We start from the raw sequence: 24,410 nt of genomic DNA on the forward strand, positions 1-24,410 counted from the left end.
CGGCAGCAGCACTGATGTCAAGGACCCTTTTGGGATTTGGACCAGCAAGCGGCAGGTCAAGGTGACCCTGAAGGTCGATGCCAATGGAGCCATCATCCACCCTCCCTCCAGCTTCGCTATTGGGGGAAGTCGAGGCTTCTTGGTCTACACTGGGCAGCCCAGAGTTTGTCACACCTGTGGCAAATTTGGTCACGTGGCAGCTAACTGCAGCACGGTTGTCTGCAAGAACTGCAAGAAGGAAGGCCATCAGACCAAGGACTGTAAGCAGAGTAAGTGTTGCAACTTGTGCGGTGTGGCAGGCCACCTCTACAAAACCTGCCCCAAACGTTGCCTCAGTTATGCTCAGGCGGCAAGGTCCAAGGAAAGGCTGGGAGAAGGTACGACGAAGGCGTCCGGTGCTGGAAAGGAGACAAGTAACCTTCTCCGCAGCAAGAAAAGTTTACCTGAGATGGAGAAGGAAGGGGAGGCAGCAGAAACCAGCGACCCTGCGCCCGGAAACCCCTCCTCCACAGACAGAATCCATGGAGGAGGAGGCAGCAGATGGATAAACAGGTCAGTGGCAAGTGGTACAAAAGAAAAGCACAAAGAAAAGACCTCCAAAAGTGGAACAGGCCACCACCCAAACCAGTGGCAAGAGGAGGCTACCGTCTGAGACAGACTACAGCAGCTCCTCTTCACTGGACGAGGAAGTGCGGGAAACGACGGCACCTTCAAAAGAGGCGACAGAACTCAAAGGAGCTGGAAGATAAAGCCCCCCAGCCCCCGGGCACTGGAGTCTGTGATGGGCCCGGGGTGCCCCAACCCCAAAGCGCCACACCTAGCGACATGGCCAGCACATCCCAGCTCCGGGACACCGAGAGCAAAGACACGTCTGGCGCACCTCAGCACCAGGAAGCCGGGAGAAGTGATGTTTTCGAGTAGGAACAGAAGGCAATAGCAGAGGACAGCCCAATCCTTGCTGCCTACAAGACCCCCTCCAATGTCACCCCAGTGGAACAAACCCTGCACGAAAAACCAGGAGGGGTTTATGAGCCCAACGAACGTAAAACAGCTTGCGTACACTATAGGTATGCAGGAACATCCCGAAGGACTGGGACTAGCAAGGACAAATGGTATGGGAAGCAACAACTAACTTTAAAAAAATGGGTTTAAGGATTGCTTCAATTAATGTGCGTAGCGTTAAATCCATTACGTGATGTATTTCAACCTTGGATTACCTCGCCAAGGTCAAAGCCGACCTACTGTTTCTGCAGGAGTGTGGAATACCACACCTCAGCACCTACAGGCAATGGTTGCGATGGTGGTCCCACGGGCCATCGATCTGGTCAGAGGGAAATGATTGCCGTTCCTCCGGCCTGGGCATTCTGCTGCGGGGAGGTAACTTCACCATCTCCGAAGTTAAGGAGGTGGCGGGCGGTTGCCTCCTCGTAGCCGATGTAATGTACAACAATGCTCCGCTCCGGTTGATCAACGTGTACGCCCCGGTTCAACGCAGCGAGTGGCTGACCGTCTTCCAGCAGCTCCCACTGTTGCTGGCGACGTCCAGGCCGGTCATCCTAGGCGGTGACTTCAACTGCATCATCGATGCAGCTGGACGATCTGGCAGAGACGACAGCAAACTGGATGCGACGTCCAGATTCCTAATAGAAACAGTTAAAGATGCCAAACTGCACGGCGTCTTCAGCAAACCTGCAAACGGAGCGCAGCGTAGATACACCTGGTCAAGATTGGACGGGTCTGCCCATTCCAGGATTGACTTCCTGTTTGTGTCCCGTGCTGTCGCGGTCAGATCCACCGACGCCAAGTCGGTGTTCTTCTCCGACCATTGCCTCCTACTGGCTGACTGTCACTTACAGGACGACCAGCAGGTTGGCAGGGGGATATGGAAGCTCAATGCTACACTGCTAACCCCAGAGAATGTTGAGGAACTCAAAAGGGATTACAAAGGTTGGAGAACCGTGAAACCCCTCTTTGAGTCTCCAGTTCACTGGTGGGAAGTGATCAAGGAGAACATAAAGAGGTTCTTTATCCTCAAAGGTGTTCAGAGGGCGAGAGAGAGACAGAGGGAAATGTCCCGACTCCAGAAAAGAATGCAAAATCTGCTCCGGCTGCAGTTGATGAGGGTTGAGGTCAAGGAGGATCTCCAAGAGGTAAAGAGCCAGCAGGCCTCACTCTTGTCCACGGAGGCCTCCAAGATCATCTTCTGGTCCAGACTCCGCTCCATTGAGCAGGACGAGACGTGCTCGCGTTACTTCTTCCAAAAGGTACACACAGAGAGCTCTGTTATCAGCAGCCTGAAGGAAGAAGATGGCTCAGTAACGTCTTCGCAGTCCGACATACTAAGGATCAGCAAATCCTTTTATGCTGGGCTGTATGACACGAAGCCCACAGACAGCAGAGCCTCCCAGTCCTTCCTGTCATCTATCACAGAGGTCTTCGATGACAGCATGAGGGAGAGACTGGACAAGCCGCTAACTCTGGACGAGCTGACAAAGGCCGTAGAGTCCTCCGAGACGAGTAAAACTCCCGGAAGCGATGGCTTACCAGTTGAGTTGTATTCGGCCCAGTGGGACTGGGTCGGCTCGGACCTGCTGGAAGTATACGAGAGTATGCTCCTGGCTGGCAGCATGGCAGAATCCATGAGGAAAGGCATCATCACCCTCATCTACAAGCGGAAGGGGGAGAGGGCAGAAATCAGAAATTGGAGGCCCATCTCACTGCTTAATGTTGACTACAAGATTCTGTCCAAAGTCATAGCCAGTCGAGTCAAGTCTGCTCTGGAGTTGGTGATCCATCCTGATCAGACCGGTACTGTACCCGGCAGGAAGATCTCTGATAGTCTCGTGCTACTCAGGGCTGCGGTCGCCAATGTATGGGACAGGAGGGTGAACACCTGCCTCATCAGCCTGGACCAGGAGAAGGCTTTTGACAGGATATCACACACCTACATGATGGACGTGCTTTCCAAAATGGGGTTTGGGGAGAGAATCTGCAATTGGATCAAACTGCTCTACACAAACATCAGTAGCGCAGTCTCAATCAATGGGTGGGAATCAAAAAGTTTCCCGATCCAATCTGGAGTCAGACAGGGCTGTCCTCTCTCCTCTGTCTTGTTTGTTTGCTGTATTGAACCCTTTGCTGAGTCTATTAGGAAGGATGCAAGCATAAGAGGGGTGACAATCCCAGGCAGTGGAGGCACTCAGGTTAAAACCTCCCTGTACATGGATGACGTCGTCGTCTTCTGCTCGGACCCGCTGTCTGTGCGCAGACTGATGAGCATCTGCGACCAGTTCGAACTGGCCTCGGGAGCCAAAGTTAACCATGGCAAGAGCAAGGTCATGTTCTTTGGGAACTGGGCTGCCCGATCCTTTGTCCCCTTCACCGTCAGGTCAGACTACCTGAAGGTGCTGGGGATATGGTTCGGAAGAGCCGGGGCCTGCACCAAAACTTGGGAGGAGCGAGTAGCCAAGGTACAACACAAGCTGAGCATGTGGGAGCAGCGATCTCTTTCCATTGTGGGTAAGAACCTGGTCATCAGGTGCGAGGCGCTCACGTTGTTGCTGTACGTGGTGCAGGTCTGGCCCATACCCCACTCCTGCACTGTGGCGGTCACCCAAGCCATTTTCCGCTTCATCTGGGGATCCAAAATGGACCGGGTCCGGGGGGACACGATGTTCAAACCTCTGGATAAGGCGGGGAAAATGTACACAACATCGCCCTCATCCTGATGACTACCTTCGTGTGCAGCTGCATCAAGCTGTGTATAGACCTCCAGTACGCAAACTCCAAGTGTCACTACGTGCTGAGGTTCTATCTGTCCCCAGTGTTGCGAAGGATGGGCCTGGTCACATTGCCGCGGAACGCTCCACCCAGTTCGACTGTGCCGTACCACCTATCCTTCATGGAGCAGTTTCTGCGGAAAAACACCTTTGACCACCGATCCATCAGGCAGTGGTCTGCACGGAATGTCCTCAAGGCCCTCCAGGAAAAGGAGATGGCGGATCCTGTCGGATGGTTCCCCGAGCAGACCGCCAAAGTCATTTGGCGGAATGCCTCATCACCAGAACTTTCAAACAAGCACCAAGATGTATCTTGGCTGGTGGTGAGAAGAGCCCTCCCTGTCAGATCCTTCCTGCACGCCCGAAGTCTTGTCCCCTCCGCACAATGCCCTCGAGGTGGCTGTGGTGAGGAAGAGACAGTTGCCCACCTCCTCCTGGAATGTGTCTTTGCAAAACAGATGTGAAAAGAGATGCAGTGGTTTTTGTCGAGGTTCATCCCAAGCAGCTCTGTAACACTGTGCTCTACGGGCTGTTCCCAGGGACGCACACTGAGATAAACATCAACTGCTGCTGGAGGACTATCAATTCGGTGAAAGACGCCCTTTGGTCTGCCCGAAACTTGCTGGTCTTCCACTGCAAAGAGTTGTCCACGACCGAATGTTGCAGACTGGCACATTCCAAGGTCCAGGACTACGTGCTTGGGGCAGCCGCAGCAAAGACTCAATGGGGAAAGACCACTGTGTAAGGTCCCCCACCAAGCTGAACGGAGGGGCTGGATCCATGGAAAACCCCTCGAACTGTATCGGGAAAATTTTCGTTTGCTGTAAAATGTATATGGCATGAGAAAGGGTTCTGAGGCAACTCACTCCTGCATTGAAGGAAACTGACCTCCTTTGCGCTGTTTGTAATTTTTGGCTTGGTGCTGTTTCGAACTGTTTTGTCATGTATTTTTTTTTACAGATTTTTATGAATAAAGTATATTTTGGAAATAAAAAAAAAGGGTTGCCCATTTAAGACAGAGACGAGGAGAAATTCTTTCTCAGAGGGTCATGAGTCTTTGGAACTCTCTTCCTCAAAAGGCAGTAGAAGCAGAGTCTTTGAATATTTTTAACCAGAGGTAGATAGGTTCTTGATAATCAAGGGGGTGAAAGGGTATTGGGGGTAGGCAGGAATGTGGAGTTGAGGTTACAATCAAATCAGCCATGATCTTCTTGAATAGCGGAGCAGGCTTGAGGGGCAGAGTGACCTACTGCTGCTCCTAGTTCGTATGTTTGTATTTATGTAAGACTGACGTCGATAGATATATTTAAGGAAGGATATACTTGCATTGGAGGCAGTACAGCGATGGTTCACTAGATTGGGCCCTGGGATGAGAGGGTTGTCCTATGATGAGAGGCTGAGTAAACTGGGCCTATATTCTCTGGTTTAGAAGAATGAGAAGCAATCTCGTTGAAACATACAAGATTCTGAAGGGGCTTGATAAGGTAGATGCTAAGAGATTGTTTTCGCTGGTCAGGGAATTTAAAACACACAGGCACAGTTTCAGGATAAGGGGCCAATCATTTAGGACTGAGATGAGGAGAAATTACTTCACTGAAAGGGTTGTGAATCTTTGGAATTCTCTATCCAGAGGGTTGTGGATACACCACCACTGAATACATTTAAAGCTGGGATAGACAGACTTTTGGTCTCAAGGGATATGGGGAATGGGCAGGAAAGTGGAGGTGAAACCCAAGATCAGTCATGATCGTATTAAATGGCAGAGCAGGCTCAATGGACCATATGTTCTACTCCCGCTCTTATTTCTTGTGTTCTTGTATTAAAGGAATCAAGGGACATAGGGATAGCGCAGCAAAGTGGAGTTGAGGTAGAAGATCAGCCATGGTCTTATTGAATGATGGAGTAGCTTTGTAGACCAAAGGGCCTACTTCTTTTCCTATTTCTTATGTTCTTATATGGGCAGCAGAATTTTGTATGAGCTGCAGTTATGAAGGGTGGGAGATGGAAGGCCCACTAGGAGAGCACTGGAGTAATTCAGTCTTTAGGTGACAAAGGCATTAAGGGGGGAGGGGGTTTCAGTGTGAGACAGTGGCCAGGAAATGGGATGAAGTTATTGGCAAGGGTACAGAGCTTGAGGCTCCGATTCATATTTAACTACACTAAGAACTCATTAAAATGGGAAATAGCATTAAGATGCAAAAACATGGACACATTGAATTAGACCACGAGGAAGCAACGGTAACAGAAGCATGTCTATATTGTGCTCCACAGAGGAGAAATAAACACTACCATAATGAGAAAGTTAGAAGGTGACCAAAAGTAGGGCAGGAGGCGTCCACAACAGATTGTCAAGACCCACAAAAATTTGGTTCTGACAAAAAGACATCAACCTGAAGTGTTAACCCTGTCCCTCTTTGACCTGCTGAGTGCTTCCAGCACTTCTTTTCAAACCATGAAAATCTGAGTTTGCCATGCCACTGGAACTCCACCTCCCTCATATCTACCAGTTCTTTAGGTGGTGGGAGAACTGAAGTCCACTGTTGTTAGAACTTCCCCAAGGTAAGAGTAATGCACACAGGAAATTTAACTTGTCTTATTTCATCATATTTTGTTTCATAAAAACAAAGCGCCTTGTGACTTTTTATTACGATAAAAGCGCTATATAATTATAAGTTGTTATTGTTGATGTGGCTTTCTGATCTGTGCTGCTCAGTCACACACGGCCTTAAACAAGAGTGTTGACAAAAGCCCCATGTTAATTTTTTAAACCTATTTTCGCAGGTCAGATGTAAGAGGGGCAGCAGTCATGAAACACACATTAGACAAAACATTTTTTAGTGCTAGCTTAGAATCTCCCTTCCTAGCCTTTGCATGTTGAAACTGCAGGTTTGAAATTTGACACCTTCCTTCAGATTGATCAGTGCACTGAGGCCCAGAGGCTTGTTGAAACACTTTTTTTTCCTTCCCTGGATGTTGCCATAGCAATAGACTGAGTTTTAATCTAAATGTAATCTCATTCCTCCTTTCCCCTCCTCCAGTTGCCATGGAGATCACAGTGGTTCAGCCCCATTAGGTTACCAAAGAATCTCTTTGAGCCAATTGTCATTAATCATCCTTGTGTTGCCCCACCCCTGGCGGCCGGCAGAGCTCATTGACAGGGTCAAGCTGTTTGCTCAAACATGACAGTACAAGAATTGATTTAGGAAATGAAACAGTACTTGTGAAGTCTGTTCAAATCGGACTCTCTTTTTGACATGAGGGATCTAAAAATTGCACCCTGAGCATTAAAGAGCACCAAAGCAGAAATACATTTATCAGAACCATAGAAAAAGTACAGCACAGAAGGAGGCCATTCAGCCCATCTGAATAAACTATCTGCCCAAACTAATCCCACCTTCCAGCACCTGGTCCATAGCCCAGCAGGTTACAGCACCTCTGGTACATGTCCAGGTACCTTATAAAATAATTGAGGGTCTCTGCCTCCACCACCAATCTTGGCAGCGAAATCCAGACACCCAACACCCTCTGGGTGAAAAAGTTTCCCCTCATGTCCCCTCTAATTCTTCTACCAATCACCTTAAATCTGTGCTCCCTGGTAACTGATATCCCCGCCAGGGGAAACAGGCCTGTCCACTCTATCTAGGCCCCTCATAATTTTGTACACCTCAATCAGGTCACCTCTCAGCCTCCTCAGTTCCAGGGAAAACAACCACAGACTATCCAATTTTTCCTCATAGCTGCAACCTTCAAGCCCTGGCAACATTCTTGTAAATCTCCTCTGTACTCTCTCCAGAGCAATTATGTCCTTTCTGTAATTTGGTGACCAGAACTGCACGCAACACTCCAGCTGTGGCCTAACCAACGCTCTATGCAGTTCCAGCATCACATCCCTTCTTTTGTACTCTATACCTTGGCCAATAAAGGAAAGCAATCCATATGCCTTCTTCACCACTCTATCCACCTGTCCTGCCACCTTCAGTGACCTGTGGACATGCAGTCCAAGGTCTCTCACTGCTTCTACCCTTCTCAATATCCTCCCGTTTATTGTATATTCCCTCGCTTTATTTGCCCTCCCCAAATGCAATACCTCACACTTCTCTGGATTGAATTCCATTTGCCACTTTTCTGCCCACTCAACCAAACCATCAATATCATTCTGGAGTCCACGGCTTTCCTCCTCACTATTAACTACACGGCCAATTTTTGTGTCATCAGCAAATTTCCCAATCATGCCACTCACATTTAAGTCCAAATCATTAATATATAACACAAACATCAAGGGACCAAACACTGAGCCCTGTGGAACACCATTGGAAACCATTTTCCATTCACAAAAACATCCGACGACTACTACCCTTTGTTTCCTGTTACTGAGCCACTTCTGGATCCAACCTGCCACCTTCCCCTGTATCCCATGGGCTTTCATTTTACTGACCAGTCTGCCATGCGGGACCTTGTCAAATGCCTTACTAAAATCCATGTAAACCACATCCACTGCACTACCCTCACCAATCCTCCTTGTCACTTCCTCAAAAAACTCAGTCAAGTTGGTAAAACATGACCTTCCCCTAACAAACCCATGCTGACTATCTCTGATTAATCCATGCCTTTCTAAATGACAGTTTATCCTGTCCCTCAGAATAGATTCTAACAATTTACCCACCACCGAGGTCAGACTGACTGGCCTATAATTACCTGGCTTATCTCTCACACCCTTTTTAAACAATGGTACAACGTTCGCAGACCTCCAATCATCTGGTACCTCGCCTGTAACTAGTGAGGATTTGAAGATGATCCTCAGCGCATCCACTATTTCCTCCCTGGCTTCCTTTATTCTGGAACATTTAAATACTTTACTGATTCTAATGGTTAAATTGTTCCCTTGGATATCATTAATAGGCGCTACACTCCTGCTTAGAATAAACACGTGCTTAAACACGGATTTGAGAGGGAGTGTATTGTTCACCAGTAAAACACTCTCTTCATCTTGCATGTCCTTATGAAAAAATATCCCTTCCATCACATTGTGTACAGATACTGTTAAACTAAGTGGGTAATGTCTGGCTTCAATTAACACAAGAGGCAGCAGAAAAGCCCTCAGGTGTGGCAGAAAAATAAGAAAGATGATACCCAATTTGTGTATTATACAAAATGAAATAATTGGAGAGTCACAAGCTCTAGCAAATGCTCCACCGGTGTCCGCACCACCCTTGTTAAGTAGTTTCATAACACAATCCCACACATATTAGAATAAAGGAAAAATAGATTGAGAAAAATATTCTGTTGGCCATTAAACTCGTGCATTCCACACACCCTGTACAAATCCCCCAAATCATGGGCTCTAAATGATCTAATGTCTTCAGGGAGTTGAATAATCACAAGGAAAACTTCCAAGAAGGTAATCGTCTGTGGATTCTCTCCCACTCCTGAAGGTAACTGCAGAATGTGAATTTAATCACAATTTAACCTTGATAATATGCCCTTGGCAAAACCATGTGGTTCATATGCTGTCATCTGCTAATAAAAAGGCAGTAAGTACTCCATGGCCGCAACAGCATCCAGAACCTGAACTATCACTGTGAGCTCTCCTTTGTTGGTTCCCAACAAACCAACAGTAAGCAAAAGTGAGGAAATTTATACTTGTAGATCACTGGTATCCATTTGAATGCTCTTCTCTTGATTCCCTAGTCAACAATATAAAAAAGGCCTAGTATTACATCTTGGCCAGTAAAGGTGAAGATCTTATGGCACTATTTAAAGGACAAGTGAGTTCTCCTGATTGATATTCCTTCCTCAGCTAATAGTACCAAAAGGAGGGTAACTGGTCATTTATCAAACTTGCTGTTTGCAGGATCTCCAAAGTAACTCATTTTATGGGAAGCATTTGAAGATGTTTCTGGGATATGCATTGAAGTGCTAGCGCATGAATTATAGCCCTTCTTTCTGGTCATAATCCAGTGAACTCGGTTTTACATGAGGGCAGATTTTGCTTTAGTTGTGATGCCCCAAATGTATGAATGTCTTACTAACAGTCACAGTCTATCCCACAGACCTGAATGAATTCAACATTTCCCTGTTTATGTTACTGGAGTAGAACTTCATGGGCTCAGTGTATCAGGAAAGATCCGATGAAGGGTCACTGACCCGAAACGTTAACTCTGCTTCTCTTTCCACAGATGCTGCCAGACCTGCTGAGTGGTTCCAGCATTTCTTGTTTTTATTACTAAAATGTCTGTTCCTGGCTGCTTCCGTCCAGACTTTTCAAAACATTATTAAACACAAGTGGAAGGCTGAGCTCAGAGACACCAGTAAATGTAAAATTCCGGATAGTGTGGGAGCACAGGTACTCTTTAATACTGAAAGATGGCTGGGCTACACTGGATAAATGATTCCAATCAACTGCACTAAGATACAGAGTGTCTCCCTATGTCTTACTGTTAACCATGCTTAAATTGCGAGATCACATTCAGTTCAGGCTAAATAGATCCAAAGTGTAAAATGTGGTATCTCAGCATTGCTACTCACTTCTGTCCCATCCTCTTCTCCTCCCCTCCCCCAAACCCTGTTCATGTGCATAACAGCATTGTATTATCAGCTTGCTGCATGTGCTGTGGGTTTCCTCAGGGCACTAACTGACTGGGAATTCAAATCTGACTGTTTACAAGTCTGTTTTAAATTACTAAAATTAGAGCCAGCTTTGAACTAGCATCAGACGACAGGAGACAGCATTGCCAGGACTTTCTACTTTGCAAGTCAGAAATTGCTGTTTACAAACAGTGAGTGCTCAAGGTGGCAACAGCAGTGTAGGGTACATAAGGCAGGCAACAGCAGTGGCAACAGTTGTGTAGGGTACATAAAACAGGCAACAGCAGTGTAGGGTACATAAGGCAGGCACCATATTTCCGAAGAAGGGTCACTGACCCGAAACGTTAACTCTGCTTCTCTTTTCACAGATGCTGCCAGACCTGCTGAGTGGTTCCAGCATTTCTTGTTTTTATTTCAGATTTCCAGCATCTGCAGTATTTTGCTTTTATTATACCATATTTAATTGAATGTTCTTCTGTGTGTGTGTATTTATATTTTTTAAGTTGCTGCACATAACCCGTTTACTGTCAATGTTTCACACCAACTATAATCTAAAACTGATTTTCAACTACTTTTAATATTAAAGTGGATCAAAGTTAATTTAAAGCCATTTTCTTTGGGGGTTTTTCCACCTGAAGGTGCCGGCAAGCTTCTCATACCATATGTAAGTAGACATTCTTTATTTGTGAGCTAGACAGTGTCAGCAAAGTATTCTACCATCAAGGACATCTTAATTGAGTCTCAACTTGCACATACCCAACATCTGCAAGTGAAGTTTCCAACAGGAGTCATTGGAAACATCAGTCCTGGCCATAATAAAAACAAGAAATGCTGAAAATACTCAGCAGGACTGGCAGCATCTGTGGAGAGAGAAGCAGAGTTAACGTTTCAGGTCAGTGACCCTTCAGTCCTGGCCATCCCTGATTCAGGGGCACTGAAGCTAAATTTGTATCCAATTGCTGTCTCAGCTGAGGTCAGCTAACTCAGCACAAACCAAACATTCAGCCTGGGAATTTCATGCTCTGTATGGTCTATTTCACACTGAGCAAATTACTTACTAACATCCAGCAAGTCATTGAACAGATCCATGTCTGCATTTCAGCTTCTCTGCAACCCAAATTATACATTAGACATCTTTTAAAAAATGTCCCACATCATATGAACATATATTTGAAACCAAAATTATACACTGAATCACCTTCTGATTCACATCCCACTTGAAAGTTCCAGAAACTATTCTTTTAAAATATAAAGATGCCCTCTGGTGTAGCATTCGGTAATGCAAACCAAGTTTGATCACTGGTCTATGCCAATTTAGCTAATCTCAGCCAGGGAAGCTATAGGAATGCTACAGGAATGGGAGAAGTAACAGGGTTCTTGCTTCACATTGGCATCAAGTGAGCAGTGCAGGAAAGTGCTTGTGTGTGGATGGTAAGTGAGGATAGAATCAGACTTGAGTTGCCATAATGCCCTATGCATTATGCCTGCTGTCCTGGTTTAGTTGTTAAAAATGTTAATTTGGGTAAGATACTGAAATCGCAGCTAGTGCCTGTGCAAAAACCCAGCAAGAGTCAGGGTCTTTGAGAGATGAAGGAAAAAAATTAGAATTTATTTTCATAATTTGTATTAAAACAAATCAGATTACACTGTGTAGTTACAACTTTGAAGAGCAAAGAAAATATTTTTCCATTCAGAACATGTAGCAGTGTTTTAGTTGTTGAATGCAAGTTATCTGTGTGGACATGCTGGCGGCACTGCCTTTTTAACCGACTTTATGGTCTTGGGGAAAATACAAAGGCCCTTATCATTCTAGCAATGACTAAAGCATTTCCCAGCAAAGCTAAGTGCTTATCTGCAATGCAAGGACAGGAATCAGCACCACAGGAAGCACGCTCCTGCCTTCCTTAGGGGATTAGATGATCCAACTACACTTCCCACTGAAATAGTGTAAAATGTGTTATTCCATGAGTACACTGTCAATAAACTGCTTATCCCGAAATGGATTTGGCTAAGAACCTGACGCTAATAGAAGATGATGTCCCAAGTAACTGGTACACTTAACTCATCTGATTAAAACCATTTTTAGATTACTAGTTATCTGATCTTTTTTCTCTAATTTTCCCCTCCCTCATCCTAATCTCATGAAGGTGTTGACTTCTGCTGGGGTATGGACCAGGCACTTCATTAAAATACTATTCTTTACGTGCGACCGTAAACAATGAGAGGGATTTTCCCCTGAAATTAGGTGGGATTGCAGCAGAGAATGATGTAAAATTCAAGTGATGAGGCCTACCAACACCTCACCGACCCATCTAACATTCCTTCACACCCTGGCTCACCGGGACAACCATCAGCCACTCCTTCCAAGACCGCCATATTTAAATATGACAAGGGTGTAGGGCCAGGGTGTCCAGCAGATTTTCCCACCCCAATCCCTGCTGCTTTGTGGAAGCTGGTGGTAGGTCCCAGGAAGCGGTAGTAAAGGTAGACGGTCCTTCAAATGGAGGGAGTGGGTCATGTGTCAGTTTCCTCTTATTCCAATTTGGGCCCAGCACCTACCTGCTGAAGGTCCCAGTTTTGGCTGAGGACTTCAGTGGAAGCCTTGCTGCCATTTTCAGGGTGCTTCTGCCCTTTAAGATCCCTCACCACCTTTTCTGGTGTGTCAAGAAAAACCTAAATGCCAAATGGAACATATTAATTTCATTGGTTGGAAACTTACCTTAAACTTTTAATGGAAAAAAACCCGACATGTAACTTTTTAAAAACTAGCAGCCAAGATGGCCACTGCCATTTACATCTCAAATACCAGGAGACTGGACTGGAGACAAAAAGTCTAAAAAGAAGCCCAGCCAGGACAATGGCTTGCTCTAAGTGATTGAATTACCTCGAATGGCTTCATTAGCATGGCCATCAAGCCCATTCCCACCCATTGCCTTTGAAAGAGACAACCCCCTCCAAGTATGAATGGACATCCTGGGGCATGTAGAACTTGAATTTCATTAGAAAATTCCAGAAAAACCTCTTTAGAAACAAAGGGGATTGAGAAGAACCATGTAACCGCCTGTCATTTCTGAAGAAACAAGTTTTGTTACACAGACAGGCAGCACCTGAGTGGACAGTAGCTGAGACGGCTGCTGCCCCTGTCTCTCTCTCTCCCTCCCCAGAAAATATCAAGAAAATAACTGGCCGCAAATGGGGGGCCCTCCAAGCCTACAGTCCGTTACAGCCAGCAACCAGGGGAAGAGAATCAACCAACAATTCTGCCTTCAGGAAAACTCTGAGCAAAGCAAGCCAACAAAAGTGCACTTTGACCAGAGAGGACTTCAAGAATACAGCTTCAGCCAAGGACTACTGGATTTACAGACTGTATTTAAGTTCCATTTATTCTGAACTTTAATCCAACCACCAAATCTATTTTCCCTCCTGTAATCTACCTGTGTGAGTGTGATTCGCGCGTGAATGTGTAGGATATTTTTAGTATTTTTAAATCAGGTTAGAGTGTATAATCAGGTTAAAGTATAATAAACTACCTCTTTCTTGTGTAAACTCAAGAAAATCTGTCCAATTGGTTCTTTTGCAATCACAATAAAGGAAAAATGGGAAAACACTCACGGAGTTGGTAAGCACAGCCACTGTTTAAAAGGAATAAGCCCCGCTGCGGTCAAATAAGAGGAAGGGTAGGAGGGGAGCCTGAGACTCCCTCCTCACCTGGCCATAACAGGTGCTACGGTGATATTCCCACTGCAGTAGTGCCAGGATTTTGCACCCTTTTACTGGGGGCTCCCTCTGGACAGCAGGAATTTCATCAGGAGCCTGCCATGATAAATAATGAATCCTGGCCTAGGAAAATGAGTCAGAATTAAGGAGGACCTAAGGAGGGGGAGGGAGATGCACAAAAGTTCAAGGTCAGAGAAACATGAGGAGATATAAGGCTGGAAAATGTTAAAGAGACAAGGGAGGCTATGGAAGAATTTGTAGAAGAGGATGAGGATTTTATATTGAAAGTGTTGGGCCAGGGAACCAAAATAGTTTAGCAAGGGAGATTAACTAGGAAGAGGGAAATTGGCTGGCAGAACTTAGTTCAGGATAGGATATAGACTGCTACCTTTTGAACATGTTGGAGTTTATGTATGGTGGAAGATGAGAGGCCAGCAAAGATGATTTTGGAAAAATTGAGATTGGAGTAAAAGAATCATGGAATGGAGTCAATGAACAGGGATTAGAATTTATGGCAGGTGCTGATAATGATGCCTTCAGTCTTCCCAATGTTTATTTGTAGAAAAATATTACTCTCCATGACAAGATGTGAAACAGGCTGGCTGATAGAGATGATGGGGGTGTGGTCAAGACAGCAGATGAAGAAATAAAATGTCAGCATGTATCTGGAAAATGACCCCTTGCCTAGATGAGGAAGCAGAAAATGCCAAGGATAATTCCTTGGGGAACACTAGAGGTGATAATACAAGGTTTCTTTTCATGCCCATTTGAAGATGCACTGACTGTGTTTAGATAGGTGGGAGCTGGACTACACAAGGGCAGTTCCATGGAGCTGGACAACAGGAGAGATAATGGAAGAGGGCAATATGGGCCATATCAAACATTGAAAAAAGGTTGAAGGTGGGTGCATAAAATGGAATAATGCATCATGGTCACAATCAGAGAGGATGACATTTGTGGCTTTGGCCAAAGCTGTCTCATTACTGTGTTAAGGTTAGAAGTCAAACAGGAGGGACTCAAGGACTTTTGAGAGAGGTGGGCATGAAACTGTGAAGGGAAAATGCATTCTAGCACCTTAGAGAAGAAAGAGAGGTTAGAGATGGGGTAGTAGTTGGAGATCATAGATGGATTGAACAGGTATTTTGAGGTACGGAAATAATGATAGTTTCTTTGAAAAGGAAGGGACAGTGCTGCTGGAATGGGAGCTATTAACAATGTCAGCTAGCCTGGGAGCCAGGAGGGGAAGTTGTGTGTTCAAGATTTGGCTGGAGAGGAGGTTGGTCCAATGGAGAGAGCATGTTGGGAGATGGAGATGAAATGGCAAGGTTTCGGGGTGAATCAGAGTGGGGCTGGATGATGGAACTGGGGGTGTTTGAGAGTAAGGGGGAGAGGAAAGACAAAGGGATAATGACCATGATGCATTACGTTTCCACATCCTCACTGACCTCTTTGCAGAGTTTGATATGGTCAATCAAACTATCTTCTTCTATCGCCTCACCATTATCAGCTCCATAGGGCTGCCCTTGCATGGATCCTCTCTTATCGATCCAAATGTAGCCAGTAGCGAACTGGGGGAGGTTGGCAGCAGGGTGGAAGTGAAAGGAAACAAGTAGCAGAGGCAGCTACATGGATGGTCTCAATCATAGAAACAAAGAAATACAAAAGATACTCACATTTGGTATTGGAGGTAATGGTGGAGAGGATGGGGCGAAGAGGTTTGAGGAGGTGATTAGCCAAAGAAGGAATTGAACAGCGGGGGAGGAGTTAGTGAATGTAGAAATGAGGAGATCAAAGATAGAGGTGAGGGCACAGTTAAAACAGTCAATGGAAGCTGGGGTACCATGGTGGGTGGAGGATCAGAGGACATGAAATTCAAAGTTCAAGACTGAATTAATGAGGGCATGTTTATATAGAAAGTGAGACTGAATGAGAATGGGAGGGCAGAGAACTTGGGGAAGAAGGTAAGGAGCCTAGAGAAGTTTAAATGTAAGCTGCAATCACCAAGAATGAGAAGTCACTTGGTGTAGAGGGTTTTAAAGAGATCTCAGTGAGGATGTCAGCATGGACCCCCTGGAAGATATATATTAATTTCAGTGACCATTTCCTGAAACTGAAGTGGATACAGCTTGCTGCATTTAATTGTGTGTCTGAGTCAATACATCAATTAAACAGCTCATGACTGAACATCTCAAACCAAGAATTAGTCCAATGTCAACAGCTCTGTGCACAGTACAACAGGTAGAAACCGCAATCTTCTCATCTTAAACTTAACATCACTTTCCAAATGATTTTAGAGCAGCTATTGACCAACAGCCTGCCTTTTTAATAAGGAACGAACAGTATTGTTTTAAGCTCATTTCTCAGTTTCTAAACAGGAAGTGGAGTTTCCGTTTTCTCAGTCTTCTGGTTTAACGGTCAATAATTCAGTTCTGTTAAAGACCCTAAGCAAATGTAATTACAACATTTATACAGTCACAGATACTGGCAGCTCTTCAATTGCAGTTACTGTACTGTGTATTGAATAAAGTAGCCACAATGCTGCACTACAAACTGTGTTGGATTAAGCAGCCAAACCTTGACAACCAGTCAAATCAATACGTTGACTACCTAATTTAACAAGAGCTAAATTAGCATATTGTAAGACCTAGCATTAGTTTTATTTGTTTGATTGATTTATTTCACTATATTTGTTTTAACCTATCCCACACAAAGGTCTGCACCTCAATCATGCTATTGCCCACCCCATGCCCCAACCTCAACCAGCTCCATGTACTCCAGTAGATCAAGTTCAAAATCCTGGTCCTTGCCTTCAATTCTCTCAATGGCCCCATTCTATCCTACCTCTTTAATCTTGTCCCAACTTACACCTTCTGCTCATCCAACTCTGGTCTACTGTGCATCCCCTTCCCTTCACTCCAATATTGCTGGCAGAGCCTTCAGTCTGTACTCTGTAGCACATATCCTCCTTTGCATTGTTACTTCTTCCTCGTCTTTTAAAAACCTCCTGAAAGCATATATTTTTCACTATGCTTTCAGACACCACCCCTAACTTCTCGGACGTTAGTGTCCACTGCTCCTCCTAAAAAGAGCCTTGGGCTATTTGTTTACCTGAAAGGCTAAATAAATGTAAGTTAGTATTCTATTCCTTCCTCTCCCGAAGGAACTGACTCTTGCTTGAGTACAGTTCAAAGTACTTCATCCAAATGACTATATTTCAGTCATGTGAAAGCTCTGAAAGTAACTACTGTTAAGCTATTCTCTTTTGAAGCATCACAGTTAAGCCTAATCCTGTCCTTACCTGATGTCTATAGATGCAAAACTTCTAGAAGGGGGGCAGTGGACAGTGATCAGAAGTGGCAACACTGGCTCAATTCTCCTTCCCTAGTTCCATGGGTTGGCACCGCTCCTGGAACAGTGCTACAGAGTCACAAGGCTGTGGGTTCAAGTCCTACTCCAGAGACTTGAGTACAAAAGTTCAGGTTGACACTCTCAATACAGTACTGAGGGGTGCTACACTGTTGGAGGTGCAGTGTTTGGATGTAATGTTATGTTGAGGCCCCATATGCCCTCTCAGTTAGATGTAAAAGATCCCATGGCAGTATTTCGAAAACAAGCAGAAGAGTGCTCCCAGTGTTCTGGCCAATATTTATCCCTCTGGTCATTATCTCATTGCTGGTTCTGGGACCTTGCTGTGTGCATATTGGCTGCTGTGTTTCCTACATTACAACACTGACTATAATTCAGAAGATCCTCATTATGTGTAAAGTGCTTTAGGATATCCTGAGGTCATGAATGTACTATAGAATAGTAGTTATTTCTTTGTTTTTCAGGGAGGAACATACAAAAATCTCTTTTCTGCATGGCAGGTGGCATTGGTGAAAAATCTATGGCTGGATAAGCTCTCTCCTGGCATTTTCCCACCATGATGTTGTCTGTTTCACTCTGCAGTGTGCACATTGGCTGGATAAAATACTGGGTGTTAAGTAGTTCGGATCTTTTATTATATTTGCAAAATGAAACATCAGCTGAAGTCAAGAAACACTGGCAGCAAACCTCAATATTTGTGTGGGAGGTGAGAAGTCAACATCTCTCACTTACTTATGGTGACAGAAATAAGGACAGAATTTTTGGGACCCCCGAAGATGGGAATGGAGGTGGGGTGGGGGTGCTGGACAGGGGCCCTGGAAATAATGGCAGCGGGCAGCACATTGATTTCAAGGCGCCGATCCTGATCCCAGCAATAATGAGCAGTATGGGGGTAGGGCGGGACAGGAATTAATTCAACTTTAAAAAGCTCATTTAGAGCTTGTTGAAGGACAAGGGTGGTGTATTTAAAGGGGCAAAGAGGTTTTAGAAGCTGTCAGTTTCAAAACAGCTGAGAGGAGGCAGGTACAGAGTGGGCAGCCAGTCATAGCTGCCCCAGGGCATCACCCCAGCCCCAAAAATGGGTCAGCGGGGCAAAGGGGGACTGGGTACCTGGTAAGGGGGTGCCCTTGGCGGTGCACAGGTGGTAGGGAGAGTGGGCACTCAGAGCTTGGGCTTTGAACGCACTCGCCTCCCCCCCCCCCAGCATTGCGAGGCAGAAGAGCAGGGGCAAGGTTGCCAAAGACAATTGGGCAGCCACCTGCCCAGAAGGAAGGCTTCAGCTGGCAATGAGGGTACGACTGACAGATTTTGGGACCAGTGGCGATGAGCAGCAACACCTTTCACCATCATAGCCACTGTGGCCTTGAATGTCTTTGTTTCTAGCTCCTTCCAAGGATCAGCTGCGGACCTTAGTGGCATCTTGCTGGTCACTGATGCCCTCTTTGCCAGAGCCGGACAGCACATTCATTGAATGATAGGCATGACATTGAGTTTTGCCTCCATCGTTGGATTTCCCCAGGTGTAGTGCATCATCAACTGCACCCAGTGACTAGCCAGTCAGATCCATCAACAGAAAAGACTTCCACTCCCTCAACATCTAACTGGTCTACAACCATATCAAGAGCTTCCTCCACGTGTGCACTCGTTTTCCCGGCAGCTGCCATGACTCCTTCATCCTTCGCCAGTCCAGGCTGCTTCACATCTTCACTCCAACCCCCAAAGTGGGTGAATTGATCCTAGATGACGAGATATCCCTTGAAGAGATGGCTACTGACCCCTCGATGGGAGCCCCAGACATAGGCAATGCAACAAATGCCATTTGCTCAGTTAGACAACCATTGAGCAAGCCATTTGGCTTCTGAAGATGCAATTCCGGTGCCCTGATCGATGGTGTGGTACCCTCCAATACTCTTGGTCTTGGTCGTTGTGGTGGTCTGCTTCGCTGTCCATTAAATGGCCCTCCAGAGAGGTGCGAAGTTAAGGACAATGAGGCCCTGGAAGGAGATAGCTCATCATAGTAGGAGGAGGAGCAGGAGGTGAGAGAGGAGGAACAGGAGGAGGCAGAGGGAGCTGACGCTGAACAGAGAGATGCCCCTGCTGCACGATGAGGTGGCCTTCTCCTACCACCCTCCAGGAAGTGGACCTCCCTCCTCTCCCTCAGGGCCTCCAGCGTTAGATCCAAGTTTTTTATTTATTTTTTTTTATTTAGAGATACAGCACTGAAACAGGCCCTTCAGCCCACTGAGTCTGTGCCGACCATCAACCACCCATTTATACTAATCCTACACTAATCCCATATTCCTACCACATCCCCACCTGTCCCTCTATTCCCCTACCACCTACCTATACTAGGGGCAATTTATAATGGCCAATTTACCTATAAACCTGCAAGTCTTTTGGTGGTGGGAGGAAACCGGAGTACCCGGCGAAAACCCACGCAGACACAGGGAGAACTTGCAAACTCCACACAGGCAGTACCCAGAATTGAACCCGGGTCGCTGCAGCTGTGAGGCTACGGTGCTAACCACTGCGCCACTGATCAATGTTGGCATCAATGACATGAGGGTCTGAAGATTGTATGTATGACACCCCCACCACTACCACCCCCACCCAACTGTTGTACCTCCACATCCCTGTCTACTGTCAATGGGACTCAGTGTACAGAGTCTCTCATGTTGCCCAGATTTCTATATAGAGACTGACTTTGCAGATGTAACCTATGAGCAACTTACATGCTGGATAGAATGGAGATAGAGTAAACGCATATATTTTTTGGATAATTTCATACATGACAGATGGAGGCCCATGGAAAAGAGAAAGAAGAACATGATTTAGAAATGAAGACAGACTTTTGTGTGGATTTGTGGGTAAATGCACCACTGGCTGTGATGCTAATCCACACAGTTTGCGATCGATGACCCAGGTAAAGTCCGTGGTCTGTGTTGGGATAGTTGGAAGTTACTACAACTGGACCCAGCAACCCTAAGCCAGAGATGGGGGAAATAAGGCAGAGTTCCTGCTCCTGATCAATCTCCAGTGACAGATATCAATGTTGAATGAGGATGGATCAGACCTGGCTGTGATTTTCCCCATGGTAAAATCGTCATCCCACACTCACTGTCTGGGATCACATATGAAAAGTGGCTACTTGGGCAATGTACCAGAGCACACATGGAACCAGATTTCCATTAAGTCAGCATTTTTGGGGTAGAAAACTGGATAAAGCAATGAAAAATAAAGCTCACTCATGACAAAAACAAAAAGCAATTATTGCTTCTGGTAGCCAAACAGGTTGCAGTAAAGGATTGAAACCTAAGCATTTACAGCCTCAAGAACATACACTAAAAATGTGTTCGGCTTCAACGAGTTGAAACTGTCAAACTGTAGAGTTTCATTTTCATACAGGAACTGAAAAGGGCTGGGTCACAGATGGAAGAAAGCCAAGTACATTTGTAAGTTAAGCAGTTCTGCAGTGCGTTGAACCTCCAATTATCTGCAATCTTCAGTTCTGACCCAACAAAACTGAGGTCTTTATGAAAATATTTCACCTCAGACATAGGATGACTTATGTTCAAGTTAGGGCAGAAGCACTAATGCTCAGTCTGCTGCCATCTCAAGTCTGACATAAACAAAAATGAACCTTTAAACATAATGGTTTTTAGAAGTGAAACATTGTCAACCAGTTGAATTTTACAGCATGTGTTGCAGCAGTTTCTTCAGCTGCTTTTATATTGCCACTTGTTTAGGGCACATTTTAGGAGACAACATCCATGAGAAGCCATCAAGCATTTAACATTTCTAAATCCAGTTCTCTTATCCTGCTGGCAAAGTCTTAGATTCTGTGTTTGTTGGTGTATGATTCTGTTGCCGGAATTAGAGGCTTGGCTTTATAATGTAAACACCAGGAACTGGCTCACTGACTATGGTCTCCCGCAATCAAACTGAATAAGCACCAGTATCAAAGTAACTTTTCACTGCAACATCAAAACGTTTTCACCCCACAGTCAGGGAGGCAATGCATTTTGTTTTTATAAAGATACTTAATTCTTCAAGGCCTAAGAGTATTTCTGAAGATGTAGGTGGTTGAACTATTTGATACAATGACTGGGTGTAACGGATGTGATGCAAATTCACCAAAGCTATACTGTATAAAGCCCTGGGGGCTCGTCCCACAGACTGCTCTGTCTCAGTGTGCTGTAATATTTTATGCTGGCATCACTGCTTCATTTGACTGTTGATAGCAATCTGTTCTTTAGGCTGCTTCCTCATTGGTGAATACATGTTTCATCAACAGTCTGGGCTGAGTTAGCTGATCCCAGCCACAGTGCTAGAATTAGCCTCAGCACTCCTGGGCTGTGGAGCGGAAACTCAACCAGGGTTCTTGCTACCAACTGTTACCCAGTGACCCGTGCTGGAAAGAGGGTGTGTGGCCCATTGGAAAGGACAGAATTGGGCTCAGTTATGATGCCTTCCCCAAAATGAGTGGCCTGCTGACACTCAGGTCCCAATTTTAATTCCCCCTGCCTGGCTGATACTGGGTGGTGGGGAGGGGCAGTTAAGATGAAAGGAACAAACCACCTTCGATCCCAATACCTTCCCGATGGGTCTGAGTAGTAAGCTGTTCTTTGAGAAGATGAGCAGGACAATGTGGTTGACTCTTGCATGCCTTCTGAAATGACCTAGCAAGCCACTCAGTTGTATTTAACCGCTACGAAGTCAATAAAAAGGAATGAAACCGGACGGACCACCCGGCATCAACCTAGGCACCGGAAACAACAACGGCAAACCCAGCCTGTCGACCCTGCAAAGTCCTCCTTACTAATATCTGGGGGCTTGTACCAAAATTGGGAGAGCTGTCCCACAGACTAGTCAAGCAACAGCCTGACATAGTCATACTCACGGAATCATACCTGACAGACAATGTCCCAGACTCTGCCATCACTATCCCCGGGTATGTCCTGTCCCACCGGCAGGACAGACCCAGCAGAGGTGGCGGCACAGTGGTATACAGTAGGGAGGGAGTTTCCCTGGGAGTCCTCAACATAGACTCCGGACCCCATGAAGTCTCATGGCATCAGGTCAAACCTGACAAGGACAAGGAAACCTCCTGCTGATTACCACCTACCGCCTCCCAGCTGATGAGTCAGTACTCCTCCCTGTTGAACAGTACTTGGAGGAAGCACTGAGGGTGGCAAGGGCACAGAATGTACTCTGGGTGGGGGACTTCAATGTCCATCACCAAGACTGGCTTGGTAGCACCACTACTGACTGAGCTGGCCGCGTCCTAAAGGACATATCTGCTAGACTGGGTATGCGGCAGGTAGTGAGGGAACCAACAAGAGGGGAAAACATACTTGACCTCGTCCTCACCAATCTGCCTGCCACAGATGCATGTGTCCATGACAGTATTGGTAGGAGTGACCACCGCACAGTCGTTGTGGAAACGAAGTCCCGCCTTCACATTGAGGATACCCTCCTTCGTGTTGTGTGGCACTACCACCGTGCTAAATGGGATAGATTTCGAACAGATCTAGCAATACAAAACTGGGCATCCATGAGGCACTGTGGGCCATCAGCAGCAGCAGAATTGTACTCAACCACAATCTGTAACCTCATGGCCCTGCACATCCCCCACTCTACCATTACCATCATGCCAGGAGACCAACCCTGGTTCAATGAAGAGTGCAGGAGAGCATGCCAGGAGCAGCACCAGGCATACCACAAAATGAGGTGTCAACCTGGTGAAGCTACAACACAGGACTATCTGCGTGCCAAACTGCGTAAACAGCATGCAATAGACAGACCTAAGCGATCCCATAGCCAACAGATCAGATCTAAGCTCTGCAGTCCTGCCATAGCCAGTCGTGAATGGTGGTGGATAATGAAACAACTAACTGGAGGAGGTGGCTCCACAAATATCCCCATCCTCAATGATGGGGGAGCTCAGCACATCAGTGCGAAAGATAAGGCTGAAGCATTTGCAACAATCTTCAGACAGAAGTGCCGAGTTGATGATCCATCTCGGCCTCCTCCTGAAGTCCCCAGCATCACAGATGCCAGACTTCAGCCAATTCGATTCACTCCGCGTGATATCAAGAAACGACTGAAGGCATTGGATAAAGGCTATGGGCCCTGACAATATTCCGGCAATAGTACTGAAGAGCTCTGCTCCAGAACTTGCCACGCCCCTAGCCAAGCTACAACACTGGCATCTACCCTGCAATGTGGAAAATTGCCCAGGTTTGTCCTGTACACAAAAAGCAGGACAGGTCCAACCTGGCCAATTACCGCCCCATCAGCCTACTCTCAATCATCAGTAAAGTGATGGAAGGTGTCATCAACAGTGCCATCAAGCAGCACTTGCTTAGCAATAACCTGCTCAGTGACGCTCAGTTTGGGTTCCGCCAGGGCCACTCAGCTCCTGACCTCATTACAGCCTTGGTTCAAACATGGACAAAAGAGCTGAACTCAAGAGGTGAGGTGAGAGTGACTGCCCTTGACATCAAGGCAGCATTTGACCGAGTACGACATCAAGGAGCCCTAGCAAAACTGAGGTCAATGGGAATCAGGGGGAAACCCCTCCGCTGGTTGGAGTCATACCTAGCGCAAAGGAAGATGGTTGTGGTTGTTGGAGGTCAATCATCTCAGCTCCAAAACATCACTGCAGGAGTTCCTCGGGGTAGTGTCCTCGGCCCAACCATCTTCAGCTGCTTCATCAATGACCTTCCTTCAATCATAAGGTCAGAAGTGGGGATATTCGCTGATGATTGCACAATGTTCAGCACCATTCGTGACTTCTCAGGTACTGAAGCAGTCCGTGTAGAAATTCAGCAAGACCTGGACAATATCCAGGCCTGGGCTGATAAGTAGCAAGTAACATTTGTGCCACACAAGTGCCAGGCAATGACCATCTCCAACAAGAGAGAATCTAACCATCTCCCCTTGACATTCAATGGCATTATC

General features: G+C 46.0%; 1 protein-coding gene across 9 annotated transcripts in view; it reads right to left on the reverse strand.

Moving 5' to 3' along the window:
- Positions 1–24,410, reverse strand: part of zgc:154075 (uncharacterized protein LOC556929 homolog) — a 232,261-nt gene that overhangs the window by 35,098 nt on the left and 172,753 nt on the right. The window lies entirely within an intron of this gene.

This window comes from Heterodontus francisci, chromosome 37 (assembly GCF_036365525.1).
Source record: "Heterodontus francisci isolate sHetFra1 chromosome 37, sHetFra1.hap1, whole genome shotgun sequence".
NCBI lineage: Eukaryota > Metazoa > Chordata > Chondrichthyes > Heterodontiformes > Heterodontidae > Heterodontus > Heterodontus francisci.